At 40.4% G+C, this 22988-nt stretch overlaps 1 protein-coding gene across 1 annotated transcript in view; it reads right to left on the reverse strand.

The window, feature by feature from the left end:
* The window catches only part of Ipk1 (Inositol phosphate kinase 1), a 389218-nt gene that overhangs the window by 283788 nt on the left and 82442 nt on the right, over window positions 1-22988 (reverse strand). The window lies entirely within an intron of this gene.

Raw genomic sequence — 22988 nt, forward strand, 5'->3', positions numbered from 1 at the left:
CTTGCTGAACTGATGCTAAAGTTAGCTTGACTGCAAAAAAAAAATTTTTTGTTGTAATTTATTCATTTTTTTTTTAATTTTTTGTAATGAAATTTTCTTTATTCCAAGTACCTCTCAAACATTTTATGAACTAAACGTGGGTATAAATTTCAATTTTCTGGGTTCATTATGATAAGTTTAATGCTAACTAAAGCCGAAATAAATTTTGGTACACTTGTAAAACTACAAGAATGAACTACAGCGTAGTCAATAAAATAAAGAAAGATTTTATCTCAATCTCTGAATTTTATGTGTTTTATTTTGTTAGAAAACAATTCCTATAGCTCCTAAACAATCACCCTTTATTCATTTATTTTCGCACAAAACAGTTAACTTTTTTCTCTGCATCCTAACTAGACCACATACTTGGTATTTAAAATTCCATATCCTTTGCCCATTTCAATTTCACATTCCATTTAGTGTATTTTTCCATACTTATGTTCATTACCTGAGAAAATATCCTTGAAAGGGCAAAACAAGCTTTAATGCAGAAAGCAACCAAGCTATGAATTCTAAAGGTCATCAGTTCCTAAATAGAAAAACATTTCGTGAAAGCAAACGACCTGAAAAACCTTCCAAATCTTTATATCAAATGTCATCCGGAACAATTCCCTTGCAGTTTCATCAGAATAAGGACATCTATGTAGACATACGTGTGTGTGTGTGTCTGTGTGTATGCGTCTGTATTTAAAACCGTAGAAATGCCATAACAAAATTGAATTTTTATTTAAAGGAAATTTCTGCTTAAATGCTGTGGTTATGACATTTTAATGCTGACAATTCACAAATAAAATGAAATGCGTAAATATGTGCATGCACTTGTAGATATTTTATAAAAAAAAAATTAAACGAATTTATACATTTCTGTAACATAATAAACAATTTGACCTAAGTCACAGAATTAAAATTTATTGCTTTTTTTCCTTTTCCAAACACTTATGAAAAAGTTTCATAATAAAGGGCGGTTAAATTGTAAGGGCCGATGTTGAATGTGAACCACACCTAAACGCCAAGTCTTTTCCGAATTTTATTTGACATTTCTCTATTTCAGACTTACTCAATTTGAACCATGGACGTCGTGAATGGGCAGAATGGTTCCAAGAAATGGCAACAGTGGATGATCAATTTTCGAAGAAAATCATCTTCAGTGATGAGGCACATTTTCACCTCAGTGGATTCGTCAATAAACAGAATTGCCGCTTTTGGGCGAATGAGAATCCAAGAGTGATTGTCGAAAAACCAATGCACCCACAAAGAGTGACTGTTTGGTGCGGTTTATGGGCTGGCGGCATCATCGGGCCGTATTTTTTCCAAAATGAGGCCGGTCAGGCAGTTATTGTGAATGGTGTTCGCTATAGTGAGATGATAACGAACTTTTTATGGCCCGAATTGGAAGATATGTGGACGGTGGTTTCAGCAGGACAGTGCCACTTGCCACACAGCACACAAAACAATGGCTCTTTTGCGCAACAAATTCAATGGCCGTGTTATCTCACGTAAGGGCGATGTCAATTGCCCGCCAAGATCATGTGATTTGACACCGTTGGACTTTTTGAAAGAAAAGGTGTACGTCGATAAGCCAGCAACAATTCAAGAGCTAAAGTATGAGATAATTCGGCACATTAACGGCATAGAACCTCCATTATGCCTCAGCATCATCGAAAATTTGGACCATCGGATGAAGTTGTGCCACCGAGGTCGCGGCGCCCATTTGGCCGATATTTTGTTTCATAAATAATTGAATAATACCAATATATCATAATCAAATAAAATTACAATAATTTCCTAAATAGTTTGTGTTTTATTCAAAATCAACATCGGCCCTTGAAATTTTAACCACCCTTTATTAACGAAATATCAACGTTGAAATTAAATCAATGAACGATTTTCACAATCACTGTAAAATTTTGAATTTTTTGATGAATTTTCTGCTTAGTAGCATATAATTTGAAACTACACGCAAAAAAATAATTCTTTCCTCCCAAACGAAATTTTAGACAAACAAAGTTCGTTTCTCATTTGCTTTTTGTTGAAAGGAAGTGTATTTGGAAGAAAAGTATATACTTTTTGTGATAAACGTTTATTCTTTTCCAGGATGTAAAAGCAATTTCATAAAGACTAACTCAAAAAATTTTTTTCTGGCTAATTGCATTTTCCTTCACATCTTTCTCACTTCCACGAAGTTTTTTAGTTCTTAGCACCTTTTTCTGTAATACAAACAATGTAGAAGAAATTATACGATTTTATAAATTTTAAATTTTTTTTACCTTTCGCCTGGACTGAGAATTGAACCGCGGACCATGCAATTTGTAAGGCAGCACACTATCCACTGAGCTACGTAGCTGTTATTGTCATCAATAGCTAATTATCCATATAAGTTATATTAATATAGCATAGCTTGCGGCGCCCACGAGCCGATTAAACAAAGTTTATTTGACAGAAAAATACATTTAGTTTGGGACCGTGGATCAGTGGTTGCTACGTCGGACTTGCATGCCAAGGGTCGTGGGTTCGATCCCTGCTTCGACCAAAGTTTTTTTTTTTTTTTTACATATATTCCAGATATGGTCGGAAGATTCCGAAAAAATTTTCAACATTACATTCTACTATATTAAATTTTTACTATGAACTGTAAAATGTGTCTTATTAAAGACCTAAAGTCAGAAAAGAACAGTGTTTGATATAAACGAAATGGGCTGTGTTGTTGGTTCAAAAATAACTCTTTTTATCTTGAAAAAATAAAAATTGTGTAACAAACGATTTTTTTGGTGATAAAAGTGTATACTTTTCGAAGCAATTCAAAAAACTCTAACAAAAGAAAAACGTTTTCGGTACACGTTTTCCAAACGTTTTTTTTCTTTGCGTGTATTAATGAATATCTTCATCGACTTAATGAAAAATGTCCGTTACCCAGCGAAAAAAAGCGTCGCCAAAAAAGTAATGAAAATGTCCTTTTTGGATCCGGAAGTAAAGCAAAATTGACGCAGAAGCGATGAATTTAACATGGGCTTGTCATAGGACGGAAGTCCTCCATTTCAATAGCCGCTGCACTGAATTTGCATCACTTCTTTAGGTGTGATCCGAATTCAATGTTTGGGTGTAAATTAAAAAATTCTGTGATATTTTGTCAAATAAATAATTTTTATAATTTTTAATGGATTCTAACGCTTGTCGGAAACGTTTGTCTTCAAATATTTTCAAAAATTCACAATTTTTTCAAAATAAAATTATCCATTAAAAGTATGAAAAAATCAAGTTATATAAACAAGTATATACGGCCTTAAGTTCGGCCAGGCCGAATCTTATGGACCCTCTACCCTGGATTGCGTAGAAACTTCTACGAAAGACTGTCATCCACAATCGAATTAATTGGGTTGTGGTATCTTAAAACTTCTTAACATCGTTTTCGAAATTGTGAGTTAGTCCATACGTGGTATATATATTAGACAAAAAAGTTATGTATAGGTAAGTCTACAAATAATTACGAATCCATATGGACTTTTGCACGGTACGTAGAGAGCCAGAATTGAAATATGGGGGTCGTTATATGTGGGCTATATACAATTATGTACTTGATATGGACCAATTTGTGTGTGATTGGGGATCGATTTAGCTATAGGGCTATATAAAACTATAGACCGATATGGACCTAGTTAGGCATGGTTGTTAACGGCCATATACCAACGCACAATGTACCAAATTTCAACTGACTCAGATGAAATTTGCTCCTCCAAGAGGTTCCAAAACTAAATCTCGGGATCGGTTTATATGGGGGCTATATATTATTATGGACTGATATGGACCACTTTTGCCATGACTGTTAAATATCATATACTACCACCACGTACCAAATTTCAACCAGATCGGATGAATTTTGCTTCTCCAAATAGCACCAGAGGTCAAATCTGGGGATCGGTTTATACGGGGGCTATATATAATTATGGACTGATATGAACCAATTCGTGCATGGTTGTTAAATATCATGTACTAACATCACGTACCAAATTTCAACAGAATCGAAAGAATTTTGTTCTTCCAAGGGGCTCCGGAGGTTAAATCTGTGGATCGGTTTATATGGGGGCTATATATAATTATGGACCGGTTTCAAGCAATTTTTGCATGGGTGTTTGAGGCCATATATTAACTCCACATACCAAATTTCAACCGAATCGGTTGAATTTTGCTCTTCCACGAGGCTCCGGAGGTCAAATCTGGGGATCGGTTTATACGGGGCCTATATATAATTATGGACCGATATCGACCAATTTTGGCATGGGTGTTTGAGGACATATATTAACATCACATACCAAATTTCAACTGAATCAGATGAATTTTAGTCTTCCAAGAGGCTCCGGAGGTCGAATCTGGTGATCGGTTTATATAGGGGCTATATATAATTATGGACCGATATGGACCAATTCTTGCATGGTTGTTAGAGACCATATACTTACATCATGTACCAAATTTCAGCCGGATCGGATGAAATTTGTTTCTCTTAGAGGCTCTGCAAACCAAATCGGGGGATCGGTTTATATGGGGGCTATATATAATTATGGACCGATATGGACCAATTTTTGCATGGTCATTAGAGACCATATACTTACACCATGTACCAAATTTCAGCCGGATCGGATGAAATTTGCTTCTCTTAGAGGCTCCGCAAGCCAAATCTGGGGATCGGTTTATATCGGGGCTATATATACTTATGGACCGATGTGGACCAATTTTTGCATGATTGTTAGAGATCATATGCTGACACCATGTACCAAATTTTAGCCGGATCGGATGAAATTTGCTTCTTTTAAAGGCTCGGCAAGCCAAATCGGGGGATCGGTTTATATGGGGGCTATATATAATTAAGGACCGATTTCGACCAATTTTTGCATGGGTGTTTGAGGCCATATATTAACTCCACATATTAAATTTCAACCGAATAGGTTGCATTTTGCTCTTCCACGAGGCTCCGGAGGTCAAATATGGGGATCGGTTTATATGGGGACTATATATAATTATGGACCGATGTGGACCAATTTTAGCATGGTTGTTAGAGACCATATACTAACACCATGTACCAAATTTCAGCCGGATCGGATGAAATTTGCTTCTCTTAGAGGCTCCGCAAGCCAAATCTGGGGATCGGTTTATATGGGGGCTATATATAATTTTGGACCGATGTGGACCAATTTTTGCATGGTTGTTAGAGACCATATACTAACACTATGTACCAAATTTCAGCCGGATCGGATGAAATTTGCTTCTCTTAGAGCAATCGCAAGCCAAATTTGGGGGTCCGTTTATATGGGGCTATACGTAAAAGTGGACCGATATGGCCCATTTGCAATACCATCCGACCTACATCAATAGCAACTACTTGTGCCAAGTTTCAAGGCAATAGCTTGTTTCGTTCGGATGTTAGCGTGATTTCAACAGACGGACGGACGGACATGCTCAGATCGACTCAGAATTTCACCATGACCCAGAATATATATACTTTATGGGGTCTTAGAGCAATATTTCGATGTGTTACAAACGGAATGACAAAGTTAATATACCCCCATCCTATGGTGGAGGGTATAAAAATAAACGAATTTATACATTTCTGTAACATAATAAGCAATTTGACCTAATTCACAGAATTAAAATTTATTGCATTTTTTTCCTTTTGCCAAAACTGAAGAAAAAGCTTCATAATATTAACGAAATGTCAACGTTGAAATTAAATCAATGAAAGATTTTTACAATCACTGTAAAATTTGTCTTTTTTGGGACCGGAAGTGGTGCAAAATTGACGCAGAAGCGATGAATTTAACATGGACTTGTCATAGGACGGAAGTCCTCCATTTCAATAGCCGTTGCACTGAATTGGCATCACTTCTTTAGGTGTGATCCGAATTCAATGTTTGGGTGTAAATTAAAAAATTCTGTGATATTTTGTCAAATAAATAATTTTTATAATTTTTAATGGATTCTAACGCTTCTCGGAAACGTTTGACCTCAAATAGTTTCAAAAATTCACAATTTTTTCAGATTGGATTTAGCATTTTTTTTCGACAAAATTTAAATGATTTGTACCATTTTATGAATTCTTGCTCTGTTTTTAATCTATTTGAAACAAAACAAAGTTAAATTTATCCATTAAAAACCAAGTTATAAAAAATTGAATTAAAAGAACTTCCTGGGTAGTTAAAATAAATAACATAATTGGGAGTGCATCTTCTGGAAGTGCTTTTAAAGTTGTGCCTTTGGAAGAACTTCCAAATGTTTTTTCTGGCAAATTTTGAAGAAATTTTCTTTATACATATGTTTTTTTTTTTAAGTTAAATAACAATTTGTATATATTTTAACTTAATGAAGAAAAACCTTATTTCAAATAAATAAATTTTCAGTTGTGCAATAGTCACATACAACAATACAATGAACTCTTCTTTACTTATTTAATTTTTTCCCAACATTATTATGTTTAATTATTATTTTAACCACCGTTTTAAAATTTCTCTTGATGTTGTTGTTGTTGTAACAGTTTATTGTGATCTCATCCATTTCATGTTATACGCTTGGTACATCAGCTTGTTGGCAGATCAAGGAACTCTGCGACTAAGATGGGGTGTGTCCAGAGTGATCTGGTGGTAAGTCGGGTTGGTTTGGCTGGGCAAGAGAAAAGATGACGCGTGTCGTGTGGCCCTTGGTTGCAAATTGGACAAACGTCAGCTACGCTGCTATCAATCACCGATAAGTAGGAATTGAGGCGGCTGCACTTGCCTGATCTTAATTGGGCCAAAACTACCCTAGTCTGCCGTGGGAGGTCTCTTTCCTCCGGTGCTATGGGCGGTGGTCGGACTCCAAGAACAGGATTAACCTTGTAGCTTCTCACCGCTTCAGCTACAGTATCCTCATGAATCCTGTTCAAACCTGCCTGGTACGCTGCTTGATCTAGAGGCTCTCTTTTATAGCGCTGGATCTCGCGCTCTAGATTATGTATATCAACCCTTACGTTCCTGGGTGGTGGTTGTGTATCCATAAGATGGTGGTTTGGATGATTACTGCGATAACAACCCAGGAGATACTGCTTTGACAACATGTAGTTGTGTCTTCGCACAGGGATGATCTTTGTCTCCACATAAAGGTGATCCAGGGGTGTGCTGCGGAGACACCCAGTCGCAGTTCTAAGAGCAGCGTTCTGGCAGGTTTGTATGTTATTCCACTGCGAATCACTGGTCTGCGGTGTCCACACTGGCGCTGCATAGTTTACCACTGACCGGCCAATTGCCTTATAAGTAGTTAGCAAGGTTTCTTTGTCCGCACCCCAAGTACTGCCGGCTAGTGACTTGAGGACCTTGTTTCTACCACGGAGCTTATTACAAATTGCAGTGGCATGGGCAGATGACCTAAAAAGGCTGTCGAATGTGACCCCAAGAATCTTGGGGTAATTTGTGGTCGGAATTATTACTCCATCGACTCTGATATTCAACTGCCTGCGCACTTCTGCCGTCCATGTAGTAAATAGTGTGGCTGAGGATTTGGTGGGGGATATCCTCAAGTTTCTCGCAGTGAAATAACTGGTAAGATTAGCTATGTAGACGTTCAACCGATCGCAAATGTCATCAACATTGGGCCCAGATGCCAAGATTGTACAGTCATCCGCATATGATACAATCTCGACGCCGTCAGGAGGGGGTGGAATCGAGGACATGTAGAGGTTAAACAGTGCCGGAGATATCACCCCACCTTGGGGAACTCCCTGTTTAACTCTACGCGGTCTTGACTTTCTGTCCCTGAATTCCACGTACGACTGGCGTCCACACATATAATTCAGCACCCAACGCTTCGATCCTGCCGGTAGGGACGTATTCTCGATGTCCTCAAATAATGTGGCATGGTTGACAGTATCGAATGCTTTCGATAGGTCAAGCGCCACGAGGACCGTCCTGTGACACGGCCTGGGCTGGTTAAGTCCCTTATTAATATGTGTCGAAATGGCATGTAAGGCTGTTGTCGTACTATGTACCTTACGGAATCCATGTTGATGGTGGGCAGCTGGAAAATTCTCCACAAGGCTGGGGAGGAGTAATGCCTCAAGTGTCTTGGCTACTGGCGACAGAAGGGATATCGGTCTGTACGATTCACCTTTGCTCGAATCTTTGCCCGGTTTCAGTAGTGGAATCACCCTTCCCATTTTCCAGACATCGGGTATAATGTGTGATTCCAAAGACAAATTGACGAGTCTGGTCAGGTACTCAACTCCCAGTATTCCCAGATGCTTCAGCATTAGCATTGAAATTCCGTCAGGGCCCAGCGCCTTAGATGGTTTCGCGCTGTTGATGACATTGGTAACTTCGGCTGCAGTAAATTGTGGTGTGTCATCGGCTCGGAGACCACGTACACGACGGGTGGCTCTCCTTTTCGCTCTATCACTCTCGGGATGCTCGACAAACTGTCGGTTGAAGTATTTGGCGCACCTCTTCGGATCAGTCACAGTCACGTCGCCAAATGTGACTGAAATCCCATCATCCCTTGTGGAGGGGTTCGAGAGGGCTCTAACTGTTGACCACAATTTACCAGTTCCTGTTCCTAAGTTACATTGCTTCAGGTGCTCTAACCAAGTGTTCCGCTTGTGCTCGTCGACTATCTTACTAATCTCTAGATTTAGTTCTCTGATTCTAGGATCAGCAGGGTTAGCACGACGGCGTTCATCACGCTCGTCTGCGAGTCCCGCCGCTTCGGCTGGGAAGTTGGGCCTCACCTGGGCAATTCGACCAGCGGGTATGAAGCGAGCGGCTGCTGCGTTGATGATGTCCCGGAACTCCCTCTGGGCAACATGAACATGTGAGGGGGACGGGAGCTCACTGAAGCGGCGATCGGTGTATTCTCTGAAGCCTTCCCAGTTGGCTTTCTTTTGATTAATAAACGTCCGGCGTTCAGAGGTTATGAAATCGGAGGGTCGGTTGATGGTGAGAATTATGGGGAGGTGGTCCGAACCCAATGAAATGACGGGTTGCCAGGAGACGTCATTTATCAGACCAGGCGATGCTAACGATAAGTCTGGCGAACTGCTGCAGTCACCCATAATTCTCGTGGGGGCCTCTTCGTTCACCGTGCAAAATGTGGAGTCGTCTATCTGCTCTGCCAAAGCTATGCCCCTCTGGTCATTACCCAGGAGAGAATGCCAAAGTTCATGGTGGGCATTAAAATCTCCTAGAACCAATCGGTTATGCCCGCTCAACAACCACTCAATGTTTGGGCTATAACCAGGAGCACAGCTACCAACCGGCGGTATGTACACATTGTATAGCTCTATCTCGGCAGCCCCACACTTAACTGCTACCCCCATACATTCCATGTACGGGTCATTAGTGTCTAGCACAAGCGTGATAGGTCTATACTGCACGGAACGGTGTAATATGAAAGCCAGGCCACCACCTCCATTTCTTGTGCGATCCTTCGGTAGGACATTGTACCCATCACAATGTCGTAGGCTGCAGGTGGGATTCAGCTTTGTTTCCTGGATCGCCGCGACCCTTATCCTTTTCCGATTCATAAAGTCTACGATCTCACTAATCTTACCACGGAGCCCGTTGCAATTAAATTGCAAAAATGATGCACTCTCCGGAACTGGTACAACAATATTCGGTGTAAGATGCTGCGGCGGAGAATATTGTTGTGCGGGAGAAGTCGGTGGGGTCACATAATCAGATGACCCACTGCTGCTGTCATTGGCACAGCATCCTGCCACGAAGTCAGTTTGACTATACTCCCGCAGCGATGTTAGGCCGGAGCAATTCCGGAAGTGCACCCATTCCATGCACCGGTTACACCTCACCGAAACCGAGCGATGGTGAATTCGATTTCGGCAGACGGCACAGTACCATGGTCCGGGGTTTTCCTCTATCCCGGCTCGGACCAAAAGCAGGCGGAGAAGGCTCCCCGGGATGCACCTTCTCCAACACGAAAAAATGGACGAGACAACACGTACACTGAGGTGGCAGCCGCTGGCCGATGGCTGGTATCCATCGGGTCAATCCGGTGCGTAGAACCCGCCGCCGTGGGATTGATGTTGTTATCTCTGGTGTTTTGCAAACTTTTTTTCATTTAAATTCGAAATGATTTAAATTTTTATGATTTCATTTTTGGTCAATGTGTTCACATCGTTTTGACAAAAGTTCTCTTTATCTATAGGAGTCGTTTTATAGCATACTCTCGCCCCCTCTATCCCCTTGGATTTTGTATCTACATATTTTTGTTTTTGCCATATTTTATATCCATATTTTATTTAAATGGCATTTTGTCATCAACAACTCAGCAGTAAAACCAGCAAACAATCATTTTTCCATAACAAAATATTTTTTGTTTGTTTGCATGCCATGTCATGTTCCAGATTTGTTGCGACCAAAATGGAAACATTAACGAGTTATAGCACATCGATGGGAGGAAAATCCCATCTGATCCTGGTTGATGGCATAGGAATAATTGTTTCACAAAACCGCTCTAAAGAATTTAACAGCAAATTATTTTTGAAATAAATTTTAAATGGAAAAGTTTAGACTAGACGAATTATTTAATATAAAAAAAACAAAAACAAATTTAATAAATGTTGAGAGCGATGACTCGATTTGGGCCATATACTGAAAGAAAAACTTACTTTTGTGGGGAACGAAATTTTGGACAAGCAAATTTTTATTTACGCAGTCTTTTAGAGCAAATAAAAAAGTTTAGAGACAATCCTTGAAACGCTTATTACAAAATTGGGTTCATTTGCTTTAAAAGAAAATACTTTATAAGAAAGAAGAATTGCGGTTGTTAAAAATTTTGTTCCGGAGGAAAGTATTTTTCTTTTGGGTGTACATATATGCTTATGTGCAATGGAGAAAGCACAAAAAAGAATTATCCCCTTGGAAAATTTTATTTTAAAGCTTTTCAGTTCAAGGAAATTAATACGGAAATTTTTATGACCACCACTTGTCCGTAAAACATAGTTTCACTAAGACCTTCTGGCATTTGTACCCATAATCCGTAGACCTTCGAAAATAAACTTTCGATTAATCGACTTCTCGAAGGTCTTGTGGCCTTTGTACCCACAATCCATAGTGCTTCGAAAATCGACTTGTCAAAGTCGTAATGGATGAATCGATTTTTGGATTTTTTGAAAATAAGTTCGGCTTTTGATGTTGGTCAAAATCCATAAACTTCTTATAATGTCCAACATCGTCCAATCGAACTTTAATGAAAACGTCGAAGTTGAATAAAAAGATAAATTTGGTATATTTATATTCTGGTAATTCAAAAACAAAATCGAAAAAGCTGTTTTTTGCAAAAGTCGAATATGTGCAAGTCGTCTCTTTCAAACTTTGAAATCCCTACTACAGATCCACCATCGCCGTTATCACCCTGCTACCACTGGAACAACAACTTCATCGCAGAAACCACGAATCTTACAGTTCCCCCATTGACCCTTAGTTCCATCAGTGAAACCTTGAGGTCTATAGTTCTATCAATAAGACCTTCTGATATGCAATTGCCTAATAGAAACAGTTTCTTCTCTGATACTTTGAAGCGTAAAATTCCATTACTGAGAGCTTCGGACCGATAGTTTCTCCACCGAGATAATGAAACCTACAGTTAGCCAAATGAGACCTTCGGACTTTCACCACTGAAACCCATAGTACTACAATTTCACAATTGAGATCTTCGGGCCCATAATACAATCACAGAGAGCATCGGGCCTTCAGTTCGACCATGGAAACCTTCGGATCTACATTTGCCCCACAGAAATCATAGGGACTAAAATTCCACCACAAAGACCCCCATCAACACCTTTGTACCCACAGTTAGTAGGATCTCCGGGTTTCCAGTTCTATCACGTAGCCCTTCAAGTATATTACCCCATTGAGACCTTCGGGAGAACAGTTCCCTCTGTGAAAGCAATGAGCCCTTTGATATTACAGTTCCATCCCTGAGTCGTTAGAGCCTACAGTTCTATCGCACAGTTCACCCTCTGAGACCAAATAGTCCTCGGTCTTACAGTCCCACCTCTGAAACCTTCAGGTCTAAAGTTCCATCGCAAATACCTTTGGGATACAGTTCTTTGTCTAAGAGCTTCAAACATCTGCGCATACATTTCCATCACTGAGACCTTCGCACCTACACTTCCACCACTGAGACATTCCGCGAAGATATTTGGAATATAATTCCACCACTGAGATCTGCACTTCTTTTACTGAGACCCTCGGTCCTACATTTCCTTTACGTCCCTGAGACCAATAAATCCTCGGTCTTACAATTCCACCACTGAGACCTTCAGGTCTACAGTTCCATCGCAAATACCTTTGGGTTACAGTTCTTTGTCTAAGAGCTTCAAACATCTGCGCCTACATTTCCATCACTGAGACATTCCGCGAAGATCTTTGGGAAATAGTTCCACCACTGAGGTCTGCACTTCTTTTACTGAGACCCTCGGTCCTACATTTCCTTTACGTCCCTGAGACCAATGAATCCTCGGTCTTACAATCCCACCACTGAGACCTTCAGGTCTACAGTTCCATCGCAAACACCTTTGGGATACAGTTCTTTGTCTAAGACCTTCAAACATCTACGCCTACATTTCCATCACTGAGACCTTCGGACCTACACTTCCACCACTGAGACATTCTGGGAAGATCTTTGGGATATAGTTCCACCACTGAGATCTGCACTTCTTTCACTGAGGCCTCCGGTCCTATAATTCCTTCACGAAGACATTCGGGTCTACAGTTGCCCCCCATGCCTTCGGACCTCTACCATTGAGAACCTTAGGCCTACTGTTCCATCACTAGGTGAGGTTAAGTATACATAGTCAAGGCGGACATGCTAACTATTGCACCACGGTGGCTCGTAAAGTCGAAAGTCTAATTTTTGGAAAGTCGAAAAAACTCGATTTTTTTTTAATTTTCGAAAAAGTCGACTTTCTCAAATTTTGAAACAAAAAACGAAATGTCGACTTTTGGTTTCTCATTACAATCGCTACTACAGATCCACCACTGAGGACCTCGGGCGTAGGTTAGGTTAGGTTAAGTGACAGCCCGATGTATCAGGCTCACTTAGACTATTCATTACATTGTGATACCACATTGGTGAACTTCTCTCTTATCACTGAGTGCTGCCCGATTCCATGTTTAGCTCAATAACACGGGACCTCCTTTTTATAGCCGAGTCCGAACGACGTTCCACATTGCAGTGAAACCACCTAGAGAAGCTTTGAAACCCTCAGAAATGTCACCATCATTACTGAGGTGGGATAATCCACGCTGAAAAATTTTTTGGTATTCGGTCGAAGCAGGAATCGAACCCACGACCTTGTGTATGTAAGCGAGCATGCTAACCATTGCACCACGGTGGCTCCCTCGGGTGTAGAGATTCATCACTTAGACCATCCACTCTACAATTATCCCACTGAGACTATCGGAGTTTCACCATTGAGACCCTTGGAGAAACAAGTCCACTATTGTGAACTTCGGGTCTACATTTCCATCACATAGACCTTCGGGCCTACAATACTCCCACTTATGTGGGAGTATTGTGACTATAACTACGCCACACACAGGATTAGGCTTACAATTCTCCCACTGACACATTTGGACCCACCGTTCGATCAATATGTCCATCGGGCCTACAGTTCTATCACTGAGGACTTCTGGTCCCCACATAGACCTTTAGCCCTACCTTTCTATCACTGAGACATGCGTTCTTACAGATCTACCACTGAGCCTACAACTGCACCACTGACACATTTAGAGTTCCACCCCACGCGACTACATTTTCGACAACGAAAACTTCGAGTCTATAGATCTACCACTGAGACCTTAGGATGCACGTTTCCGACACTGAGACCATTGAGCCTACTTGAACTTACTGTTCCATCCTTGAGATATTCTGTCTACAGTACCACCGTTGAGGCTTTCAGACCTACAGTTCCATCGCAGAGACACTTGGGACTGAGGTTCCACAATTTAAATCGTGGGATCTACATTTCCATTCCCTGAGACCTTAGGGCGTATAGTACCATCATATAGACCTTCGGACCACACGGCAGTTCCACGTTCCATAATCTAAACCTACAGGTCTACAGATATCCCACATACACAATACACCACTGCAGTTTACAAATATCCCACATACACAATACAGAACTACAGTTCCCGCACAGACAAAATTGGACCCATAGTTCCATCAGTTCTATCACTGACAATTTCTAGAGTACAGTTCGAGACTGAGATCTCCAGTCTTACAGTACCATCACATGGACCTTCGGGTCTACAGTTATCGGACCAAGACACTTAGGACTACAATTCCACCACAGATACTTGTAGTCCAACAGTTCTCTCTCAGATATCTTTGGACCCACTGTTCCATCAGTTCTACCAATAAGAACTTCGAGAGTGCCGTTCGCTCTATGAGAAACTTGTGACTACAGTTCAACCTTGGGGTCTACAATTCCATCACTGAGGCCTTAGCACGTTCAGTACCATAACATAGACCCTCCCTCCTACAGTTCTGAAACAGAAATCCTCGAACCTACAGTTATCCCGCTGAGACAATTGGGAATGCAAATGCACCACAAATATCTCTAGGCCTACAGTTCCCTCTCTGACAACTGTTGACCGACTGCACTAACTGTTCTACCACTAAGACCGACTGTACCGAGAGTACAGTTTCCTCTGTGAGATCAATGAAATCTCCGGTCTTACAGTTCCACCATTGAGTTCATCGAGCCTACAATACTATCACAGAGACCTTCCTTCGGGCCTTCAGCTCATCCATTGGGGCCTTCGGGCCTACACATCGACCATGTTTGTGTTTAGAGTTCTCTCACTGAGACCTTTTGGATTAGCGTTCCTTCAGTGAGACCCTCGGGCTTACAGTTGCACCACGGTGACATTCAAGCCTACAGTTCCATCACAAAGACTTTTGTGCTACAGTTCTAGCTCTGACAGCTTCAGGTCTACAGTTCCACCAGTGAGATTACTACGCCCACAATTTCATTGCACCACGGTGACATTCAAGCCTACAGTTCCATCACAAAGACTGTTGTGCTACAGTTCTAGCTTTGGCAGCTTCAGGTCTACAGTTCCACCAGTGAGATCACTATGCCCACAATTTCATCACTGAGACCTTCGGACATAAAGGGTGATACGGTCAAAATTTGGTCAGGGGAAAACGCGTGTAAATCGATGAAATCGTTTATTTAAAAAATCAAATTAAATTTCTTTTTCAAGTTCAATTAGTATAAAATTCAGGAAAAATATTCAGTTAGGCTCTCGCTTTTCCAAATCCGAATTGCCGGGCCTCACGCTTGACACCTGCCATCAGATTTTGTACAGCCACCTTGTCCACCTTCTTCTTTGCCTTGAACTGCTGCTCGTCCTTAGCAGTTTTTTTGGTCTTCTTTAGGTTCCGCTTGACAATAGCCCAGTATTTCTCAATTGGGCGGAGCTCTGGCGTGTTGGGATGGTTCTTGTCCTTGGGAACCACCTGCACGTTGTTGGCGAGGTACCACTCCATGGCCTTTTTACCGTAATGGCAAGATGCCAAATCCGGCCAAAACAGTACGGAACAACCGTGTTTTTTCAGGAAAGGCAGCAGACGTTTATTCAAACACTCTTTCACGTAAATTTCTTGGTTGACAGTCCCGGAAGCTATGAAAATGCTGCTTTTCAAGCCACAGGTACAGATGGCTTGCCAAACCAGATATTTCTTTGCGATGTGCTGAAAATATCTGCTACCTTTCCCCTTCCTTTTGCCGTATAAAACTCCTGTCCCGGAAGCTGCTTGTAGTCGGCTTTGGCGTAGGTTTCGTCGTCCATTACCACGCAGTCAAACTTCGTCGGCATCGTCGTGTACAGCCTCCGGGATCGTGCTTTGGCCGTCGTATTTTAGTTATCATCGCGATTTGGAGTCACTACCTTCTTGTAAGTCGATAGTCCGGCTCGTTTTATGGCTCCATGCACGGTAGTAGACGATACACCCAGCTTATTTGCGTCATCTCGGAGAGAGAGGTTAGGGTTTCGCTTGAAACTACCGGCAACTCTCTTTGTCGTCTCAGCGGCTTCCGGTTTTCGATTTCGCCCCGATCCAGACTTCCTGGCTGTCGACAAACGTTCCCCAAACACTTTAATTACATTTGTAACCGTTGATTTGGCAACTTTTAGCGATTTTGCCATCTTTGCGTGCGAGTAGCTCGGATTTTCGCGATGCGCGAGCAAAATTTTGATACGCTGCTCTTCTTGCTTGGACGGCATTTTGACAACTGAAGAGTGAAATCCAAAATCAAAATAGGAGCAACATTCCACACACACACCTTCAAATGAGGGGTGTTCAGGTTTTTTAAATGCAAAATTGAAAGAAATACGTCAAGTTTCTATTGACCAAATTTTGACCGTATCACCCTCTACAGTTCAACCACTGAGACATTCTGGTCTAAAATTCCATCTTTCTGGCCGCGGGTCTACAATTTCACCACACAGACTTTCTGGGAGTTAAAGAAATTCGTTGATCCATTTGAGGGTAATTTTTATATTATTTTTCGAAAAACACGTCATGCAGGAGTACACCGAGTCAGTTGTGACGATCCACCCCTCGGGTCCCTTCTCCTCTGAACTTGGCTACCTTCTGGTCCCGGCTGGGCTCAATCTTGGGGCAGTTCTTGTTCACTGGAGAAAGGGTCGGATGCGACTCCATAAAAGGTAGCACTTAGTTCAAAAATTAGAAAACACCATTAAAGAATTTAACTTCACACTTAAACCCCATAAGTACTTCGTTTTATTTAAAATTTCATTTAGATTTGAAGTGTTGCAATGTCACTGTTCTAGCGATATATCAAATGTCTGTTGGTCTTTCCGAATATCATATGAGCTTATTGACAAATTCGCATCGGAATTCAGCCGGTTTTAAATTTCGCTTTAGTTTAAATAATTTCTGCTTAATTTTTTTTATTTGGCCTTATTTGTCTCAGTATTGTGTCATCAAAACTCATTGACTTCCCAAACCCCAACAACAACAACAGCAACAGCAACCAATAATCGATTGCTTATTTCAACACGTTTCGAATTCGCAATTATCAATCATTAAATTTTGTGAATAGAGAATCTATGGCTAATCCGCAGAATGAAAGCTAAATTGGTTTAGTGGGCCATCCCACAATACCGAGGTGGTGGTGGGCAAGTGTCTGACAAGCTCATTGAGTTCAGTTCATTACGTCCATTGCTTTTGTTTTTGTTTCGGTTTTAGTTGGATATTCATTATCTACCTATTTAGTTTCACAAACTAAATGCATTTGAGCCAATAACCAAAACAAAAATAAAATAAATCCAAATATAGCAGAGAGAAGCTAGAACGTTTGGTCTATGGTCAAAAAAAAAAGAGTAATTAAGTGAAATTAAAAATAAACGCTTTAATTAAACAAAACTGAGTTGTGAACATTTCACATTTCAGTTAATTTGCTACAAATTTTTAAGGGATTTGAAATTGGAAATTCAGTATTCCATATGACTTTGTTTTCAATTTTTGGAAACTGTAGCTTGCCCTACAGCAACAAAGTTTTACTAATTGACTTTTTTTCTCATTCACAAAACAATTAACGATGACTTTCTTTGGAATTTTTTGTAACAAGTCCAATTTGAAGAAGATTTTTTTTTTTGAAAATAAATTTTTAAAGATTATTTCCCCGAAAGCCACAAACTCACAACTCTTACTTTCGTAAAGTTTAACGACATGATTTCTTTTTTGCTGTAATTAGTTTTGAAAAAATGTTTTTCGATAAATGTTTGGGACATTACATAAAACTGCGTTTAAATTGTTCACACAACTAAAGTAAGGGGATGGCAAAATGTCACCTAAGGCCTAAGATGACAATATTTCGTTTTTAAGTGCGCATTCAAATAATGCGCTTATAAAGGGTAATTTTTAAGAAATAAAGGAAATTTAATGTTTGAAAATTATTTCATGCAAATGTTGACCACGACTGCTCCTCAAATGGTCCATTCACTTAGCCCAATTTTGGCATACTCGTTGCGATTCTTCGGCCGGTATCTCAAGAATATGCATCAATTGAAGTGGGTTTGCCTGTATAGAGTGAGCATATATCCCACAAAAAACAAAAGCCTAAAGGCGTTAAATGGCACGATCTAGGTGACCAACGGTTGCACTCACCATTCACAGTTGCGATACACATCATCTTTGAAGAAGAACAATCCAATGATGCCACGAGCCCATAAAAAATATGAAGGCCACTGTCAAAGATTTTGGATCCTGTACCCTCCCAATATTATGAAATCACCTCAAATTGTGAATTCAGTTTAGATTTGTCCAAATTGACTCGTCAAACGGATGACCAAGCCTTCACACGCTACACGAAAGTTGTTCTGCGAAATTTTGTCCCATTCCCAAACTTACTCTCCAAAATACTCTAGACAAAAAAGTCCAATGGATTGAGATGTGGATACTTTGGCGGTCATTATGCGGTAGGAATGAAGCGAGGAACTTCGATTTTAAGTCATTTTTGGTTGAAAAGCTATGGGTGCGATAGTGCTGAGTCCAGTTGGAATGTCTGCCTAGGGCTTAAATACTGTCTTTACCCAGCAAAAACTGGACCACTATTTCAGCAGGATTGTAAGGGAGAGAAGCAGTACCAACTGCTTACAAAACAACCGAATCAGCGATGATTTTTGTGGGTGATGTCCCGATTTAGAGCACCTTCTACATAGCGCTGATATAAAGGGTGATACGGTCAAAATTTGGTCAAGGGAAAACGCGTGTAAATCGGTGAAATCGTTTATTTAAAAAATCAAATTAAATTTCTTTTTCAAGTTCAATTAGTATAAAATTCTGGAAGAATATTCAGGCTTTCGCTTTTCCAAATCCGAATTGCCGGGCCTCACGCTTGACACCTGCCATCAGATTTTGTACAGCCACCTTGTCCACCTTCTTCGCCGCAGAAAGCCAGATTGCCTTGAACTGCTGCTCGTCCTTAGCAATTTTTTTGGTCTTCTTTAGGTTCCGCTTGACAATAGCCCAGTATTTCTCAATTGGGCGGAGCTCTGGCGTGTTGCGAGGGTTCTTGTCCTTGGGAACACCCTGCACGTTGTTGGCGGCGTACCACTCCATGGCCTTTTTACCGTAATGGCAAGATGCCAAATCCGGCTAAAACAGTACGGAACAACCGTGTTTCTTCAGGAAAGGCAGCAGACGTTTATTCAAACACTCTTTCACGTAAATTTCTTGGTTGACAGTCCCGGAAGCTATGAAAATGCTGCTTTTCAAGCCACAGGTACAGATGGCTTGCCAAACCAGATATTTCTTTGCGAACTTTGACAGTTTTATGTGCTTGAAAATATCTGCTACCTTTCCACTTCCTTTTGCCGTATAAAACTCCTGTCCCGGAAGCTGCTTGTAGTCGGCTTTGACGTAGGTTTCGTCGTCCATTACCACGCAGTCAAATTTCGTCAGCATCGTCGTGTACAGCCTCCGGGATCGTGCTTTGGCCGTCGTATTTTGTTTATCATCGCGATTTGGAGTCACTACCTTCTTGTAAATCGATAAGCCGGCTCGTTTTTTGGCTCGATGCACGGTTGTAGACGATACACCCAGCTTATTTGCGGCATCTCGGAGAGAGAGGTTAGGGGTTCGCTTGAAACTACCGGCAACTCTCTTTGTCGTCTCAGCGGCTTCCGGTTTTCGATTTCCCCCCGATCCAGACTTCCTGGCTGTCGACAAACGTTCCCCAAACACTTTAATTACATTTGTAACGGTTTATTTGGCAACTTTTAGCGATTTTGCCAGCTTTGCGTGCGAGTAGCTCGGATTTTCGCGATGCGCGAGCAAAATTTTGATACGCTGCTCTTCTTGCTTGGACGGCATTTTGACAACTGAAGAGTGAATTCCAAAATAAAAATAGGAGCAACATTCTACACACACACCTTCAAAACGGTGTTCAGGTTTTTTAAATGCAAAATTGAAAGAAATACGTCAAGTTTATATTGACCAAATGTTGACCGTATCACCCTTTATTATAGGTTAGTGCATATGTTTGTAACACCCAGAAGGAGACGAGATAGACACATGGTGTCTTTGGCAATAATGCTCAGGGTGCGTCCCTGAGTCGACATAACCATGTCCGTCTGTCCGTCCGTCCGTCTGTCTGTGAACACATTTTTGTGATCAAAGTCTAGGTCGCAATTTAAGTCCAATCGCCTTCAAATTTGGCACATGTTCCTAATTTGGGTCGGAATATAACCCTATTGATTTTGGAAGAAATCGGTTCAGATTTAGATATAGCTCCCATATATATCTTTCGCCCGATATGCACTAACATGGACCCAGCAGCCAGAGTTTTATACCGATTTGCTTGAAATTTTGTACAAATATAACACTTAGTCGTATAGTCAAGTGTGCAAAATTTTATTGAAATCGGTTCAGATTTAGATATAGCTCCCATATATATCTTTCGCCCGATATGGACTTATATGGCACCAGAAGCCAGATTTTTGGCCGAATTTGGTTTAAATTTTGCACTAGGAGTACAATTAGTAGTGTAGTCACGTGTGCAAAATTTGATTAAAATCGGTTCAGATTTAGATATAGCTCCCATATATATCTTTCGCCCGATATGGACTTATATGGCCCCAGAAGCCAGATTTTTGGCCCAATTTGGTTGAAATTTTGCACAGGGAGTAGATTTAGCATTGTTGCTATGCTTGTCAAATTTGGTTGAAATCGATTCAGATTTAGATATAGCTCCCATATATATCTTTCGCCCGATATGCACTTATATGGACCCAGAAGCCAGAGTTTTATCCCGATTAGCTTGAAATTTTGCACAAGGAGTACAATTGGTAGTATAGTCATGTGTGCCAAATTTGAGTGAAATCGGCGCAGATTTAGATATAGCTTCCATATATATTTTTCGCCCGATATGGACTTATATGGCCCCAGAAGCTAGATTTTTGGCCCAATTTGGTTGATATTTTGCACAGGGAGTAGATTTAGCATTGTAGATATGCGTGCCAAATTTGGTTGAAATCGGTTCAGGTTTAGATATAGCTCCCATATATATCGTTCGCCCGATTTACACTCATATGACCACAGTGGTCAATCTTTTACTCCGATTTAATTGAAATTTTGCACAGGGAGTAGAATTAGCATTGTAGCTATGCGTGCCAAACTTGATTGAAATCGGTTCAGATTTAGATATAGCTCCCATATATATCGTTTACCCGATTTACACTCATATGACCACAGTGGCCAATCTGTTACTCCGATTTAATTGAAATTTTGCACAGGGAGTAGAATTAGCATTCTAGCTATGCGTGCCAAATTTGGTTGAAATCGATTCAGATTTAGATATAGCTCCCATATATATGTTTTTTTGATTTCGACAAAAATGGTCAAAATACCAACATTTTCCTTGTAAAATCGCCACTGCTTAGTCGTAATTAAAAATGTAAAAATGACTCTAATTTTCCTAAACTTCTAATACATATATATCGAGCCATAAATCATAAATAAACTTTTGCGAAGTTTCCTTAAAATTGCTTCAGATTTAAATGTTTCCCATATTTTTTTAGATCGCGTGATATTTAAATGTATGTATTTGAAACAAACCTTTATATAGCCCCCAATACATTTGACTGATGTGATATGGTATCGAAAATGTAGATCTACAAAGTGGCGCAGGGTATAATATAGTCGGCCCCGCCCGACTTTAGACTTTCCTTACTTGTTTTAATATAAATATTGCTCAGAAGTGATATATAATCTTCAGTATAGCATTGTTGGCGTGAAGGAAAACAGCACTACGTTTCTTGCATCTATACTGCATGAATTGGTTGCAATAACGTAAACGAATGATCATAAACTAGTTTGACTACCCTTTTACGTTATTGCCACCGACTCATGCAGTGTGGATGCACTGCCTTCTTTATTATATACCAAACAGTGCAACTAAACTCTTACTGCTGAAGTAATTTTTGCTGGGTAGGTTATTTCCCTATAGCGTCCAACGCCCGTTACGGTCCATACTATACAACCGGGTCGAATAAAATGTCTTCCTTCATTAGACTTCAGAAGTCAAATCTTGGGGGGTCGGTTTATATGAGGGCTATATATAATTATGGACCGATATGGACCAAATTTTATATGTTTGTTAGAGGCCATGTACCAAGTTTCAACGGGATCAGATAAAATTTGCTCTTCCAAGAGGCTACGCAAGTCAAATCTGGGGATCGTTTTATATGGGGCTATACCTAAAAGTGGTTAAACTAATGATAAATATTATTTTTATAACCTTCACCACTACTGTGGTACAGGGTATAATAAGTTTGTGCATCTGTATGTAACGCCAAGAAGGAGAAATCTGAGAGCCATCGTTTAGTATACCGATCGTCTTAGAATTAAATTCTGAGTCGATTTAGTGATGTCCGTCTGTCTGTTTATGTATTTTTGTGCGCAAAGTACAGATCGCAGTTTAAGTCCGACCGTCCTCAAATTTGGCATAGGGTCGTTTTGTGGAACAAAGACAATCGCTATTGATTTTGGAAAAAATCGGTTCAGTTTTAGATATAGCTGTCATATATATTTATATTTTTCTTTATATTTATTATACCCTCCACCATAGGATGGGGGGTTTATTAACTTTGTCATTCCGTTTGTAACACATCGAAATATTGCTTTAAGACCCCATAAAGCATATATATATATATATTCTGGGTCGTGGTGAAATTCTGAGTCGATCTTAGCATGTCCGTCCGTCCGTTGTCTGTTTGAAATCACGCGAACCTCCGAACGAAACAAGCTATCGACTTGAAACTTGGCACAAGTAGTTGTTATTGATGTAGGTCGGATGGTATTGCAAATGGGCCGTATCGGTCCCCATATAAACGGACCCCCAAATTTGGCTTGCGAGGCCTCTAAGAGAAGCAAATTTC

Source organism: Haematobia irritans, chromosome 5 (assembly GCF_050003625.1).
Source record: "Haematobia irritans isolate KBUSLIRL chromosome 5, ASM5000362v1, whole genome shotgun sequence".
NCBI classification, from domain to species: domain Eukaryota; kingdom Metazoa; phylum Arthropoda; class Insecta; order Diptera; family Muscidae; genus Haematobia; species Haematobia irritans.